Source organism: Phoca vitulina, unplaced genomic scaffold (genome assembly GCF_004348235.1).
Source record: "Phoca vitulina isolate PV1807 unplaced genomic scaffold, GSC_HSeal_1.0 scaffold33, whole genome shotgun sequence".
In the NCBI taxonomy this organism is placed as follows: domain Eukaryota; kingdom Metazoa; phylum Chordata; class Mammalia; order Carnivora; family Phocidae; genus Phoca; species Phoca vitulina.
This window is the reverse complement of record NW_022589736.1, coordinates 1,618,299-1,633,262: the sequence shown is the minus strand read 5'-3', so window position 1 is coordinate 1,633,262 and position 14,964 is coordinate 1,618,299. Positions and strand designations below refer to the sequence as shown.

General features: G+C 56.3%; 2 pseudogenes; both read right to left on the bottom strand.

The window, feature by feature from the left end:
- Window positions 1-505: 505 nt before the first annotated feature.
- On the bottom strand, window positions 506-2,914 carry LOC116645386 (annotated as a pseudogene).
- Window positions 2,915-5,136: 2,222 nt separating this feature from the next.
- On the bottom strand, window positions 5,137-7,046 carry LOC116645669 (annotated as a pseudogene).
- Between the last annotated feature and the right edge of the window lie 7,918 nt (window positions 7,047-14,964).

Sequence of the window (14,964 nt, the reverse complement as noted above, 5' to 3'; positions counted from 1 at the left end):
GACTGTCCAAACCAGGGGAAGGAGTGCTGGGAGAGGACATCTGTCTTGTTCTTAGGGTTTGGGGGAGAAGGCTGGGGAGGGAGGCTGAGCCTCTGGAGGAGCCTAGAAAGTGACCTCCTGGAAACAGTCCCACCCAGGGCAGGGCAGTAACCACAGGGTCTCCCCAGCTCAGCCACCCAGCTCTGCCAGCAGATGCAGCCCCTGAAGCTTTCAGAGACTTGGAACCCAGGAAGGACCAGGAAGCTCCCCCCACCACGGTCAAGGACACACAGAAGTCCTTGAGGCTGCTTTGCACACAGTTTAATAGGACAGCAGTAGCGGGTAGGAGGCAAGGTCCCTGGCACTTCTTACCCAACTTGCCAACTGTCAGGGAGACACCAGCCTCCGAGCCCCTCCTCGGCCTCCTGGGCCCCAAAGTCAGAGAAGGACAGGGCACTGAGGAGACGGTGTTGCTGAACAGGGGGAAGCAGTGGGGGTGCCTGGTTCCTCTGCCCACACAGGCCCATCAAGGCTCCAAGGGGATGCGCTGGTGGATCCAGGACGAGTAGGTTGTCACCTGTGTATAGACCCCAGGATAGTCGATGTGCCCAGAGGCCGCACCCCAGCTCAGCACTCCAACTTGGATCCACATGTCCAGCCAGTAACAGGCCAGGGGACCCCCGGTGTCACCCTGTAAAGGGTGATCACAGGTCAGTTGGCCACAGAGTGCCATGGTGGTCCCACTGCCATGCCCAGAAGCCCTAACCGCAGCAGAGGGCGGGGCCTGGGTCTCACCTGGAGGGAGCCCCTTCCCTTCCTCCCTGCACACAGCATGTCCTCCTCGATGGTGCTGCCTTTGCCTCCAGCAGGTGGGTCCTGGTGTTAGATCTTCTCGCAGACCCGGTTGCTCACGATGGGGACCTCCGCCTCCTGCAGGCAGCGGGCCGGGGACAGTGGTGCTGCAGGAGGGGGGGGTGAGTGCGGGCTGCTCCGGGGGCTCGTGCCCCTCCAGCCGGCCCCAGGTCACGCATCTGGGCCTCACCTCTCAGACTCACACATCATACCATAGCTTTGATGGAAAAAGGAAGGGAGTCATGGCCAATTCAGTGTCATGTGTCTGAAAGCTAGACCATGACAGTAAAGGTCAGGCTTGAATAAACAGGAGAAAAGCCATCTGGAAAAAATAGCCACAGCAAAGAGCCTGCCGTGTCAGACTGACCGTCGTGGGGTCAGTTTTCCGAGGGTATTGCTAGTTGAGTAATAGCCAGGAAGCAGAGCTGCAACATTCTGGCAGTCAGGAGAGTGGGGCTACGCCAGGGGAAGGGCCACTCAAAGCCAGACCCCATGAAAGAGCTGGGACTGGCTTTGGGGGACCTTTGGGGTCTGGAGCCATGCGGTTCCCTGGCGTCTGATAATCACCACACAGGGCCATGCGGGAGGAGGAGTCACACCCTCCCACACATCCTGCAGGTCCTGGTTTTGGGGGGTTGCCCCATGGCCAGCAACACCAGCCCTGGAGCCAGGAGCTGGGGTGGGGAGGGAGCCTCTCCCAGGACCACTGTGTGATCATGAGCCCGTGCCTCAGTTTCCCCATCTTAACCGCCGGTGGGCACACAGCCTGGGTAAATAGGGACAGGCAAGGGAAGTGAGGGGATCTGTTCTCCCCCAGCAGTTGTTACTGGGAAAACACAGGAATAAAGCCCCTCCCCCGAGACTGAGTCCTGAGCGACTGGCTTCCCCAGCTGCAAACAGAATGCCCACTTGCTCTTGGGATGTTGTCCAAGTTTAAACAAGAGTGTTTTCAGATGCGTCCCAGAGCCCGGTTGGGGGCAGGTGGCCCGTAGTCCTGTGGTACATCTGTGACCCGGTCATGTCCCCCCACCCCCCCTCCTGCAACTGAGGCTGTCGGCCATGTGGTCCCCATGCACCGCACCCACGACCTCTTCCTTGTCCATCCTCAGGTCCCCCAATCTTACCATGGACCCCAAAGGTGCCCCAGCCAGTCACCCAGCACTTCATTCCGGGGATGAGCACCAGTGAATCGGGAGCAAGGGTGACAGGGCTCACGAGCCCAGAGAGCGTCACAGGGTTCTCCAGTCTCAGCAGGGCGATGTCTGCGCCCCCCATGGCGGACAGGCTCAGGGTAAACTTGGGGTGGCGGATGATCTCGGCCACCTGTGCAGCTGGTCGTGGTCATAGAGTCTCAGCGGCCCGACCTGGACCCTGTCTTTCTGTGGCTCCAGCACATCCCTGGGAGAGAGAGGCCCAGGAACTTCTCAAGGAGGCTGAATGGAGGCAGGCACCTGGTCCCCCCAACCCCCAGCAGCAAGACTGTCTCTAGGGGCTCAGAGCCTGAAGGCTCCCCCTGACAGCTTCAGAGCTGCGTGAACCCCGGGTCTCCTGCACCCGGCCCAGGACGCTGTCCTCTCACATTGTATTGCTCCCTGGCTTGCTCCCTTCCCACCCACCCCCAAGGGGGCAGCCACGTGAATCACTCACGGTCCAGCACAGTGGGCAGTGGTCAGCACCCACTTGGGGTGGATGAGGAAGCCCCCACATTCATGCTGCCACTGGGCACACTCTTTGTTGAAGACCCGCAGGCTGACCTGCCACAGCCACTTCCCAGCAGGGACATCGTGCTCCCCCACAATGCTCACAGCTCAGTCCCCAGGCGAGGATCTGGGGAAGCACAATGAGGAGCCCTCAGGGACCCAGATGCCCCTGCCTGGAGCTCAGCACAGCCTCCCACCTTGTCTCTCCCACGGGCCATCCTCATGTGGAGGTCAGCACCCTGTCCCACCCCAGGTCAGTGCAGGCTCGCGATCACCAGTGGGTTTCAGGACAGCAGGGTTATTGCTTGGGGCTAGGACTCACCTGGGGTCATGGGCACAGAGCCCCCCAGGCAGGGGAGGGTCAGGAACATCAGCCACAGCATCTGCATGGGGAGAGGGGAGGGCTGGAGTCGGGAGACCAGGGCCAGGACCTCCGGGTCTGGGAGTGGAGAGGGCAGGGGTCTGAGCGGGGTCCTTACTACTCCAGGTCCTCTGCTGTCTGCTCCTGGGGCCTCTGAGCCCCTTTATCCTCCCCGCCTAGGAAGTAGGTGGGGTGAGAGCTGGGGGTCTCCAGGGCAGGGTTTCCCTGCATGAGTGGTCAGTGCATCAGCATTTGCAGAGAACACATTGTGGCTGACCAGGGATGGGTGCTGGGAACACAGTGGACAAAGTAGACAAATGCCTGTCCTGGGGCGAATCACATACCTCCAGGGCAGTGAGTGCAGTGAAGACAGGAGGTGCCCCCGGTCAGGAAAGGCCTGTCCTAGGAGCCTCATCAGAGTGCAGACCCGAAGGATAAGGGCTGAGCCGGGGTCCCCAGCCCCAGGTCCTGGGTCCACACCTCCCCTCTGGACACACCTGGGAAGGAGGGCAGCCCCCGTGGGACCACCAACTCCCCCAGGCAGACCCACAAGAGTTCTGGGAACCTGGCCTGCGCCGGCAAGGGCTGGGGTGCAGGGACCTCATTGGGGACCCAGTGTGGCCCCCACAGAGCCCTCCTCCCTCCTGCCGGGACTGGACACCCCCTCGGCCAGCGTGGGGAGAAGGCTTCCCAGTCTGAGTGCTGGGATCTGGCTGAGGTTTTTGAGGTGAGGGTGCTGTGTCTGGGGAAGGGTCCGGTCGTCTCGACCCCGGGTGGGTCCCTGCTCCGTACTGAAGCCTGCAAGGTGAGGGACGAGAGGGCAGGAGGGTGCTCTCGGGTGCCAGAAGCTGTCCCCCCACGCTGTCCCTGCAGTACCCGCAGGGCTGCCACTGACTCCCACTGACCCCCACAGCTGACCCCCCACCTCCTCTGCCCTCAGCAGCCCGGCTCCCAGCACCCTGCTCCCTGCCCCCGCCTCGGCTCAGCCGGCTCATGTGGCCACACCCACACCGGGGAGACGGGAAAGCGGCCCTGCATGGATCCCTAAGAAGGGGTTTCCCAACCTCGAGGGGGAGCTGGACAATGGGCTCCCGCCTGGTGGCTAAGCCCAGGACAGTCCTGCTGCAGACCTGGGGGCTATCTCTTTTCAGACCCCCAAATCCCCAGTGCAGGGAGGGGTGCCCAGGAGGCCCCAACGCATTGTGGACACAGAGGTCTCGGCGGCTTCTCCAGGCCCTTGTGTCCTATTTATTGGCTACGAAGGAATCAGGAACATGGAAGCTGTGGGCTCTTTTAAAATTCTTTCCATTTAATGTTTATTTGTTGCCTTTTTTTTTTTTTTTTAAGGTGGCGGGGGGTTGGGGGTTGGTGGGAAGGAGCCAAGCTGAGATTTCTGGGAGCTGAGCAGTCCGGGGCAGGGCAGGGAGCAGCCTGTTGGCCCTGATAAGGGACTTCGCGCTGGAGCTCTGGTCATTCTGGACTATGACAGAGAGCTGCGTGGGGTGCAGGGCTGGCTTCACATCACTGTAGCAGCCAGAAAATGCAGAGGTGCCTGAGAGGACCCCTGTTTTCCCAGTGAAGTTGTCCTTGAGGGGGGAAGCCACCCCCACAGGAGGACCTTAGGGGGCCAAGGCTTACAGGACATGTTTTCAGAATGAACCAGGGACATTTTGACTCGTCACATGGGACTTTTAACATCCAGAAAAGGAGCTGGTGAAAGGGAGGAAATGGTCTGTGGCACCAGCCGGCCACACTGTCCAGGAGCGGAGGGGGCTCTGCAGAACAGTGGGAGGAGGACCCCATGGGCATCCCCTCCGGATCCCATGCCTCAGCCGTGGCTTAAGTGGGGCCGGAGGGAAGCAAGCAGGAAGGAGGAGAGGAGGGAGGGAAGTCTGGGGCTGAGAACAGCACCCCATCCCAGCTGACGTTCTTTCGGGGAGAGAAGCACAGAAACCTGCCCCTGGAACCCTTCCCTCTCCTCTCTGCCTGGCCTGGAGATGCCAGCACCAGGGACACCAACAGGCGGGCCTGGCCGGCCGACTCCCTGAGCCCAGATGCACAACAGTCAAGCATGGATGCGCAGGCTTGGAAGGTTTTCCCACCACGTTTAATAAGAATCCAATTCCAGCAGGATTCCTGGGCTTTCCCCACTCTGTACTCCCCGCTGGGGGCCTCGCCCCTGTTTCCCTGCCCCCCACAGGGAAAACAGGGTGCTGAGACAAGAGGATGGGGCGCCCATCCATTCTAGGGTCTGAGGAACAGAGGGACATGCTGGCAGATCCAGGACATGTAGCTCATGACGCGGGTTTACACCCCAGGGAAATCGCGGTGACCACACCCTTGGCCCCAGCTCACGATCCCCGCCTGGATCCAGGTGCAATTTCAGCGGCACACCAGGGGGCCCCCAGAGTCCATCTGTGGGGAGAGAAGGCCCTCAGCGAGAGCTTCCCTTGTCCCCATGGCTAAGGGACAGGCAGGTCCCATCCTCCTGGGCTGGAAGGGGACAGAGGAAGTGGCCAGGGCCGCCTGGGGCCTCACCTGGCAGGAGTCCCGGCCCTCGCTCCCAGCACACAGCATGTCGCCCTTGATGACCTGATCGGTGCTGTCCAAGTTCTGATAGCGGTGATTACACTCCCTGTTCCCCACGATAGGAACCTCCACCTCCTGCAGGTGGTAGGGCGGGGGCAGCGGCACCGTGGGCAACGGGAGGAGCTGCGTGAGAACCGGGGCTCCTCTTCCCACCACACAGATACTCCTTCCACTTTGTGCTGGGCCTTCCCCTGCCCATCAGGGCACCCCCACTGCCGGGCTGGGGTCCAGCACCAGACCTGGTACTGTTTCCCCACATCCACCCTGCTCAGGGTCGGCCACACGGCACCTAAAGGTCTGGGTGCCCATCCAGCTCCAGGATGTGGGACCCCCTCGCCAAAGTCCGGGCTCCCGTGCCCATGTCCGCAGCAGAACCCACAGGCCCCCTGGGAAAATTCTGCCTCAGCAGCAGAGGAGATGGGACCTTGGTGGGTCACCCAAACTAGGGAGCCTGGATTTCTTCCCACATGACATGAGGGCCCCCGTCTGCCCTCCGACCTTGGTGGCCAGAGTCCAGGTGGGATCCGGCAGGGAAACTTGCCTGCCCAGAGCAAGTTCCCAGTTCCTGAGATGTGTTCCAGAAACTTCCCGTCCAAAACCCTGGCATCACAGCCCACCCAGCCCGGGATCCCAGAAGGTGCATGCGGTGAGCCACTTTCCATAAAGGCCCAGCCCCCCCAGCCTCTCATCCTTCCTAGTCTCCCTAATACCTACAGTTGTCCGCGATGTTACCCCAGCCGGTTACCCAGCACATCTTCCTCCAGGGGAGCCTCAGGGAGGCCGCCGGGAGGGAGGCCAGGTTCACATCCTTAGAGAGCATCAGGGGGTTCTCCAGTCTCAGCAGGGCGATGTCTGCGCCCCCCCATGGCGGACAGGCTCATGTTGAACTTGGGGTGGCGGATGATCTCAGCCACGCTGTGCAGCTGGTCGTGGTCATAGAGTCTCAGCTGCCCGACCTGGATCCTGAAGGCACAAGCCTCCAGGTCGTCCCTGGGGGAGAGGGGAGCCGGGGCTTCTCAGGGCAGGCTGGGGGGCACTCAGAGCTGGGGAGGGCTCCGGAAGCCCGCCTCCCGCAGAAGGGCCCTGCTCACGCACATAGTACATGCACACACACACGCGCACACACACACACACACCCAGCCATGGGGATGGGGACGGCACGACTCACGGCTCAATGCAGTGGGCAGCGGTCAGCACCCACTGGGGGTGGATGAGGGAGCCCCCACAGATGTGCTGCCACAGGCCATGATTCATACTGTAGAACCTCAGGCTGACCTGCCACGGATACCTCCTGTCTGAGACAGCGCAGCCCCCCACGATGCCCACCAGCTCACACCCTGGGCCGGAGTCTGCAGAAACAAGTTGAGGGGCCATCAGGGGCCCAGACAATGACTTTCCCAGAGCTCAGGAAGGGACAAGGGAAGCTTTTCCCTAAGGGACAGTCCCCATTCCCCCTGGCTGAGTCCCAGGAGCCCTGAGCACGTTGGAGGGGATCAGGACTCACCAGGGGTCACGGGCACAGAGCCCCCCAGCCAGGGGAGGGTCAGAAACAGCAACCACAGCATCTGCAGGGGCCTAGGGGCAGAGAGCTCAGACCCCAGCACCAGCTTTCTCCACGGCAGTTCCTTTCCGGGCCGCCCCTCCAGGGCCCCCATTTATCCTAATAACACAGGAAGTGGCCAGGGCAGGCCAGCCTTCTCAGGGGGACACGCTGCGGCCCAACAGGCCTTCTCCTTCCATGGGGCCGGTGGTCACAGCCTTGCCATCCTCTGCCAGGCGGGCCAGGCTGGATCCTGGGCAAGCAAAGGAGGAAATCTGTCGGGGCCACACTTTGGGAGTGGGTCCCATCACAAAGGGCATGGTTGTGAACTTGATGTCTGCAGTGAGGAATTTGGTGGAAAGGGGCCTGACCCAGCTGCTGTCTCAGGGAAGGGACTTTAGGCTGAGGCAGAGATGAAGTTGAAGCCATTCTGCCTTTGGGCTTGGGGGCTGTTCCGCTGGCCCACGGTCCTGCTCTCTGGGCCCCAGTCACTCGTGGCGGTGGAGGTGTTCTGAGCAGACTGGCACACTCCACGCCCTGTTTCCCACCGGACATCTCGGGACCGGGATGGACAGGATTCCTGGAACCCCTTCCATGGGAATTGTTCCGCTCTGTCTGGGATTCATGGACAGTGCCCCAGCCGGCCCTGAACTTCCTACCGAGTTGTACTTTATCTTTCTTGCATGGAGAGTGTCTTGGCCTCCCGTGCTCACCCAAGAGAGGGGAAATGAGGGGGGTGTCCAGGGCCTGGGGTCCTCAGGCTGCCAGGAAACTTGTCCGAGACCCCCTGGGAGACCCATTCTCCGCTGGCCTCAGCCACTCCCTGAGGCCCCCACTGTGTCGCGAAAAGAGATTAGGTGATGAGGCAGTGACCCCAGGCCCCCGGCCCAGCCCAGGTTGCACTGCAGCTGAGCCAGGGAGCCCCCTACCCCAGGGAGGACAGGGAGATACCGGGAGGCCCACACGGCCCAGAAGAAAGGATGAGAACCCCAGTCCCACCCTCAGGGCAGGAGACAGGAGCCCCGTTCTTTTCTGCTCATGCTGGCTTTAGACAAGCAGGGTCAAGGTGCACAGCATGGTGTGGGGCACTGGGGAGCCCCAGGACAGGGAGGGTACTGGGGTGATGGGCCAACTCCTGTCCTCTTGTCAGGCCCTAGATCTCTGCTCCCGTTAGCAGGGCCCCCCAGAACAGGGCAGGAGGCACTGGAAAGGGCCTTGGGCCTCGTGCCAGCCCATGCCCGGGGTGGGGAGGTGGGGGACCTGCCACGGGTGCAGCCGGATGCAAAGCCTAGAAATGCGAAAAGGGTCTTCCCTCAGAATGAAGGCATCTTTTGAGGAGACCCTGCCTGCCTGGATAGTTCCAGTTTGAGCCCCAGGGGACATATGTAATGATTCAATGTGAGAATATGCAAAAGTGCAGCCGTGGAGGAGGCCGTGGTTCTGGTCACGGGTGGTCACCCCTGGCACGCTCCTGTCCTCTCCGAAAGGCTGAGGGAGGCCAGGGGCCATGCATGGGTCAGCAGGCAAGCACAGGGACGCAGGCATGCATGCATGTGCACGCCGTTCTGCGTGTCGTTCGACGTGAACAAAAATCACTTAGAACAGAGCAAACTTCCCTTTAAGAGCCACATTTTAAGTATATCCTCAGGAACAGGATTGCAAACCTTTGCCGCCCTTTGAAACAGTTTAGATAAAACTCTTAAAGGAAAATGTTGCAAGAGAGATATTCAGTCAAAGAAATCAAGTATCCTGATAAAGATTACTGTTATCTTTTTTTGAAAGATAGTATCAAATACAAAGAGAATATAGATCCACGGTAACCCAGGATCAACAGTCCAAATGATATCGACCAGGTGACAGAATTAGGAAAGTCAGACCAGGAGGCAGAAGGCGCGGACTCGGTCTTGCCTTCCTGTGGACACCTGTTCTAGAAGAGAGGCAAGAAAGGGAAAAAAAGAAACAGGGATAGTTGAACAATATAAATAATAAATTAAGGTAGTAGGAATCAGTCTGAGTATATTGGCGATTGTAATAAACACAGAGCGAGCGAACTTAGTGGTAAAAACACCCGTATCGAAGGTGGCTATAAAACACATCCCAATATATGCTGCTTACAAGACAGAAGCAAAAGTTGAAGGGAAAAGGGTAGAAAAAGATATCGCAGGCAAATGCTAGGCAAAACATAGCAGGATTCATTAAAAAGTGCTTTTGATAAGTTGGATTTTGTCAAAATTAAAAACATGCTCATCAAAAAACAAAGGAAACAGAAGAGCAGGGAAGTTGCAGGCGGGGAGAAAACATTTGCAGAAGATAAAATACTTGTACCCAGAATGTATAAGGAATTGTCCAAATTCCATAATGAGAAAACAAAAACCCAAGTAAAGAAATCCTGAAAAGATTTAAACACTTCACAGAAGGAGCCACCTGAATGGCAAACAGTCATGTGAAAAAGTACTCGACGTCATTCGTCATTAGGAAAATGCAAATTAAGACAAATGCACACCTATGAAAACAGTATTTCAAAAAGCTGAGGGGCGCCTGGGTGGCTCAGTCGTTAAGCGTCTGCCTTCGGCTCAGGTCATGATCCCAGGGTCCTAGGATCGAGCCCCACATCGGGCTCCCTGCTCAGCGGGAAGCCTGCTTCTCCCTCTCCCACTCCCCCTGCTTGTGTTCCCTCTCTCGCTGTCTCTCTCTCTCTCTCAAATGAATAAATAAAATCTTTTTAAAGAAAAAAAAAAAGCTGATAAAGCCAAAGGCCGGTGAGGACGAAGTTAAACAGGGACGTACCATGAGCGAGGGAGATGAAAGCTTGCATTCACAGAGAAACCTGGATGCAAACATGTAGACTGGCTTTATGCAAGATCATCTAAAACCTGCAATAGCACAAACATCCTGCAAGAGGGAAATTCGTGTAAAAACAACAAAAACCTCTTCAAATTAGAAAGAAACAAAACACAGGTAAACAATCAGTGCATCCACGCAATGGAAGGAACAGAGTAAGTCAGGGCAGCTGTGATATGAGTAAGCCTCGAATGCATTTTAAGTGAGGAGCGCAGACTGCAAACGCTGTGTGGTCCCATGTACATGACATTCTGGAAAAGGTAAAATTATAGGCCAAAAAACACGTCATCAGCTGCCAGAGGCCAGGGGGACAGAGGACTCGACAATGAAGGGGCACAAGGGAAGTCTGAAGTGAGGTGATTATTCTCTGACTGTGTGCATTTGTCCGAACTCATAGATCCGCACAGTAAAATGGCTAAATTTTACTGATGTAGATTATACCTCTGTAAACCTGACCCGACAGAGGGAGCATAGAAATAACAATTGTGGAAATCATCATGAAAAATAGGACCATTTAAAAAATCTTATTAAAAAAAAAAAAAAAAAACACCAGGCATGGATATTTTAAATATGGGTTCTATCAAAATTTTAAGCCATTTATCAGCCCAGCTTTAAACAAGATCTTCCCCCCAAAAGAGGGAAAGTGTGAAACCCACACGCCTTCTCCTAAGAAGGCACTGACTGACACTGACGTCACCACCAGACCAGTCATTATAAGAAAGGAAAATATAGGGGCGCCTGGGGGGCTCCGTCGATTAAGCCTCCAACTCTTGATCTCAGCTCAGGTCTCGATCTCAGGGTCGTGAGTTCGAGACCTGCATTGAGCTCCATGCTGGGCATGGAGCCTACTTAAAAAAAAAAAAAAAAAAAGGAAAATACACACATCAAGTTCCAGAAATTAACAGTTCACACCCACCCCGGTCTACAAGGGATGATACACTGTGACCCATCGGGGTGCATCACAAAACTCCAGTTTGGTTTATCATTAGAAAATCCATAAATGCAAGTCACCCAGAGACAGACTCAGAAATCTCATGATCATCTCAATAAGCAATTCAACATTGATTCATTATGTAAAAGAATAAATCTCTTAGTAAAGAGCCTGAGAAGGAATTTCCTTTACGTTAGTAAAGCACGTCGATAAAAATAAGAGCCTAGGGGAGACGCCCCAAATGGATAATGATTCGAAGTATCTTCTATACGTGTCTTCACTTTTATTTAATATTGCATTGAAGTTGTAGCTAGTGTAACAAAAGATGGAAAAGAAAAAAAAGTCTGTGGCATTTTTATGTACCACCAGTAAACCCCTGGCAATTCTATTGAGAAGATGCCATTTTCTTATCTGTAGGAGTCATCTGTTCAAAGGGGTGCAAGAATTCTAAAAAGGAATTATAAAAATTATTAGGATATTTTTTCTAATTTTTTTATCATGGTAAAATACATATAACATAATATATATCTCAGGGCCCCCTGGGTGGCTCAGACAGTTGAGCATCGGACTCTTGATTTCGGCTCAGGTCGTGGTCTCAGGGTCCTGGGATCGAGCCCCACGTGCGGTGCCGAGCTCAGTCAGGGGTCTGCTTGGGATTCTCCCTCTGCCCCTCTTCCCGCCCTTTCTCTCTCTCAAATAAATAAATAAATCTTAAAATATATATATTAAACATTTTAAGCTCACAGTTCAGTGGCACTAGATCTATTCCTAATGTACAACCATCACCACCATCCACCTCCAGAACTTTTTTTTTTTTAAAGATTTTATTTTTTTGACAGACAGAGACACAGCGAGAGAGGGAACACAAGCAGGGGGAGTGGGACAGGGAGAAGCAGGCTTCCCGCGGAGCAGGGAGCCCAATGCGGGGCTTGATCCCAGGACCCTGGGATCATGACCTGAGCCGAAGGCAGACGCCCAATGACTGAGCCACCCAGGTGCCCCATTTGACACCCTGTCTTCCAGTCAATCAAAAAACATTTACTGAGGGGCGCCTGGGTGGCTCAGTTGGTTGAGCGGCTGCCTTCGGCTCAGGTCATGGTCCTGGAGTCCCGGGATCGAGTCCCGCATCGGGCTCCCTGTTGGGCGGGGAGCCTGCTTCTCCCTCTCCCCCCCCCCCCCCCCCCCCGTGTTCTCTCTCTGTCCTTCTCTCTCTCAAATAGATAAAATCTTAAAAAAAAAATTTACTGAGCCCAGCACTGTGCCAGTCACAGGGCCATGAGAACACAATGAATAAAAGGGACAGAGGGTCTGCTCTAGTCTGGGTTGGAGAATAAGATCATTGGAAATAGTGCTAAACACAGTGAAGAAACAAAGCAGGGAACAAATGGGGCGTGGGTAAATTAGGCTTCGTCTCAGGGAAGGCATCTCTGAAGAGTTGGCATCTGGCAGGTACCTGGAAGATTGTAAAGAACCCCATTCTTGTCCCAGAATGGGGAGCCCCTGCTTCCCCATCTCCCTTCTCTCCTATTTGGGGTCACCAATTGTCCTTAAGAAAAAAGGACACCCTTGGGGACAGGAGGCTAGCACCTGGGGTTGAGGACATCTGTCTTCCCTCCGAGGACCTGAGGCGGCCGTGGGATGCCTGATGAAAGGTGGAGGGAAGCCAGCCTCGGGGAGAGTCTCACGCTCACCGGGCCGGGGAGAAAGTGCACCTGCTTCGGAAGTTGGCGTATCAGGACAGCTGGACGGTGGTCTCCACGGACGTTCTGGAATGTTTTCCTCTGCCTAGGATGCATTCGAAGTGCCCCAGGTAGACATGAGAACCCCTGAAAATGCTGAGATTGGGTTTTCCACCAACAAGTAGTTCATATGACATGTGAAACAGTCGTGTGACACGTACAGCTCATCCAAGAGAAGCTAAGTGGACGTTCACAGGCTCCCCCACACCAAGACCCCCCTCATCTGAAGATGAGAGATCCCCAGACCCAGTGCTGGGTCCCTCGCAGAGACCACCTGGATGCCCTCCCACCTTGCCCCAGACACGGTTCAGGCTCATCAGACACCAGGTAGCCGTGAGCTTCACCCAGCCTGAGCCCGTCCCCACTGCATCACGGCCACCAAGGAGCCACACAGCCTCAGGGAAGACGCCATGAGGCCAGTGCAGCCGAGACCCGAGGAGAGAACCCAGTGTCCAGCTCAGGACAGAGAGTGGCCGGTCCTTCTCACCATGGGGCTCTCAGCATCACCCCTGGCCCGAAGGTGGGGAGTCTGGGGTCAGTCAGAGACCAGCCCGGGAATAGCAGGGACGGGGCAGACACCCCTAGCCCCTCCCTCTCTCCCCCCACACCCTCAGCAGGCTGGCTGGGCTCGCTGCTTCCAGGCACCAGGGTCATCCCCTCCCCCGCCCCCTGGTTGAATGCCTGTAAGTGACCAGCAAGACGTGCTCCTTTGTCCAGGGGCCAGGACTCACGCTTGAAATCTCCTTTGCTCTGGTCAGCGCTGCTCAGCCCACAGGGTCTGGGGATTCCGTTGAAGACCTGGGGACATTGGGTTTTAACTAAGAAAAGGACACAACACCCAAGGAGGTGGGGATGGGGGGCTAAGGAGGCCGTGAGCACCCTGGGCTGGGTTAGGGTTAGGTTCCTGCCTCTTGGGCCTCAGACACACAGGAAGTGCAGGGGCGGGGCAGAGACGTGGGCACCCAGACCCCCGTGGCTCTTACGAGCTCACAAACCCCATTTGTTGGTGTAACTGTTAAACACAGCCGTTAATAAAAGTAAATCATATCAATTGCTCATTTAAAACATGAGGGGCATCTGGCTGGCTCAGTTGGTGGAGCACGGGACCCTTGATCTCGGGGTTGTGAGTGCAAGCCCCATGTTGGGTGTAGAGATGACTTAAAAATAAAATCTTAAAACAGACAAACATGATATTGGGAACAGAGATGGACATCTGGAAGTCACAGACAAACCTCACAGCTGAATCAATCGACAAAGGAAAGATCAGGGAAAAGGACGTCAGGAATGAGTTCTGGGGAAGAAAACGTGTGTTTTTTAATGAATGTAGCCTCTCGTCCTTTTATTTGTTTTTTATTTCTCTACTGAGATTTCTTATGTTTTCATTAACTGTGTGTTTTTCTTCGCGTCGTGGAGCAGTTTGAACAGCTACCTTAGAGGTCTTGGCGGATCCCAGCGCTTGTAGTATCAGGCCCGCCTCCACCAGCCCTTACCGCCTGAGACCAGGGACACTAGCCCAGCCACGTCCCAGACCCAGGTGTCCCAGCTGCAGCCCACACTGACTCACAGCTGAAGCAGAAGCCTCGTGCCCCGCAGGAAGGGAGGTGCTTGAGGCCGGGCCAGCCAAGGCAAGCGAAAAACCTCAGAGCCAGCCTCAGGGAGAACCCAGGCAGGCTTCTTCACTTCCTCTCAAGCTGGCTCTTCAAACAGGACCCCAAGGACCCCAGAATTCTGGGCAAGAGGTCCCCCAAAGGACCTGTCACTGGTGCAGCTGAACACAAAGCCTAGGTATACAAATGGGGTCCTCCCTGGGAAGGAAGGAATGAAGGCATCATTGGTGAGGAGACCCCACCTGTCTCGATATTTCCAATTTGAGCCCCAGGGAACACAATGATGATTCAATGTGAAAATATTTTTTGAACGTGCAGCCCTCAAAGGGGGGGGGGGTTACACGTGATCACTCAGGGGCTGCTGAGCACACGTACACAGACACATTCGTACACACAGGTGCCTCAGAGACATACACGCACCTGCACACACGTGCACAGTCCTGCACAGCTGTTTAGGAGGTCCCTGAAATGTCAGAACTCTGGCTGAGTGGCTCTGCCCAGGCTGGGGTCCACGGGGTGTCCAGTCGGGCTCCTGTCCAGGGCTCCGGGAGGAGGTGGCCCCCCCAGGTTCTTCCAATTAGCCGGCCCCACCCCCTCCCTGGGGGGAGCACTTGGCTGCCCTCGGGTGGGCTCCAGAGGAACGGCAGGTCACGTGACGTCCCGGAAGGCGGCTCCAGGGGTCCTGGCCCATGGTCCCCAGCGGGGGCGCCGCTGTGAGTGCGGACCCGCTCCTGGAGCAGGTGCCGGCAGCGGGATGGCCGAGTCAGCAAGCCAGGTCCAGGGAGGCTGGCGCGGACCCCCACGAGGGCTGTGCAGGTGGGAGTG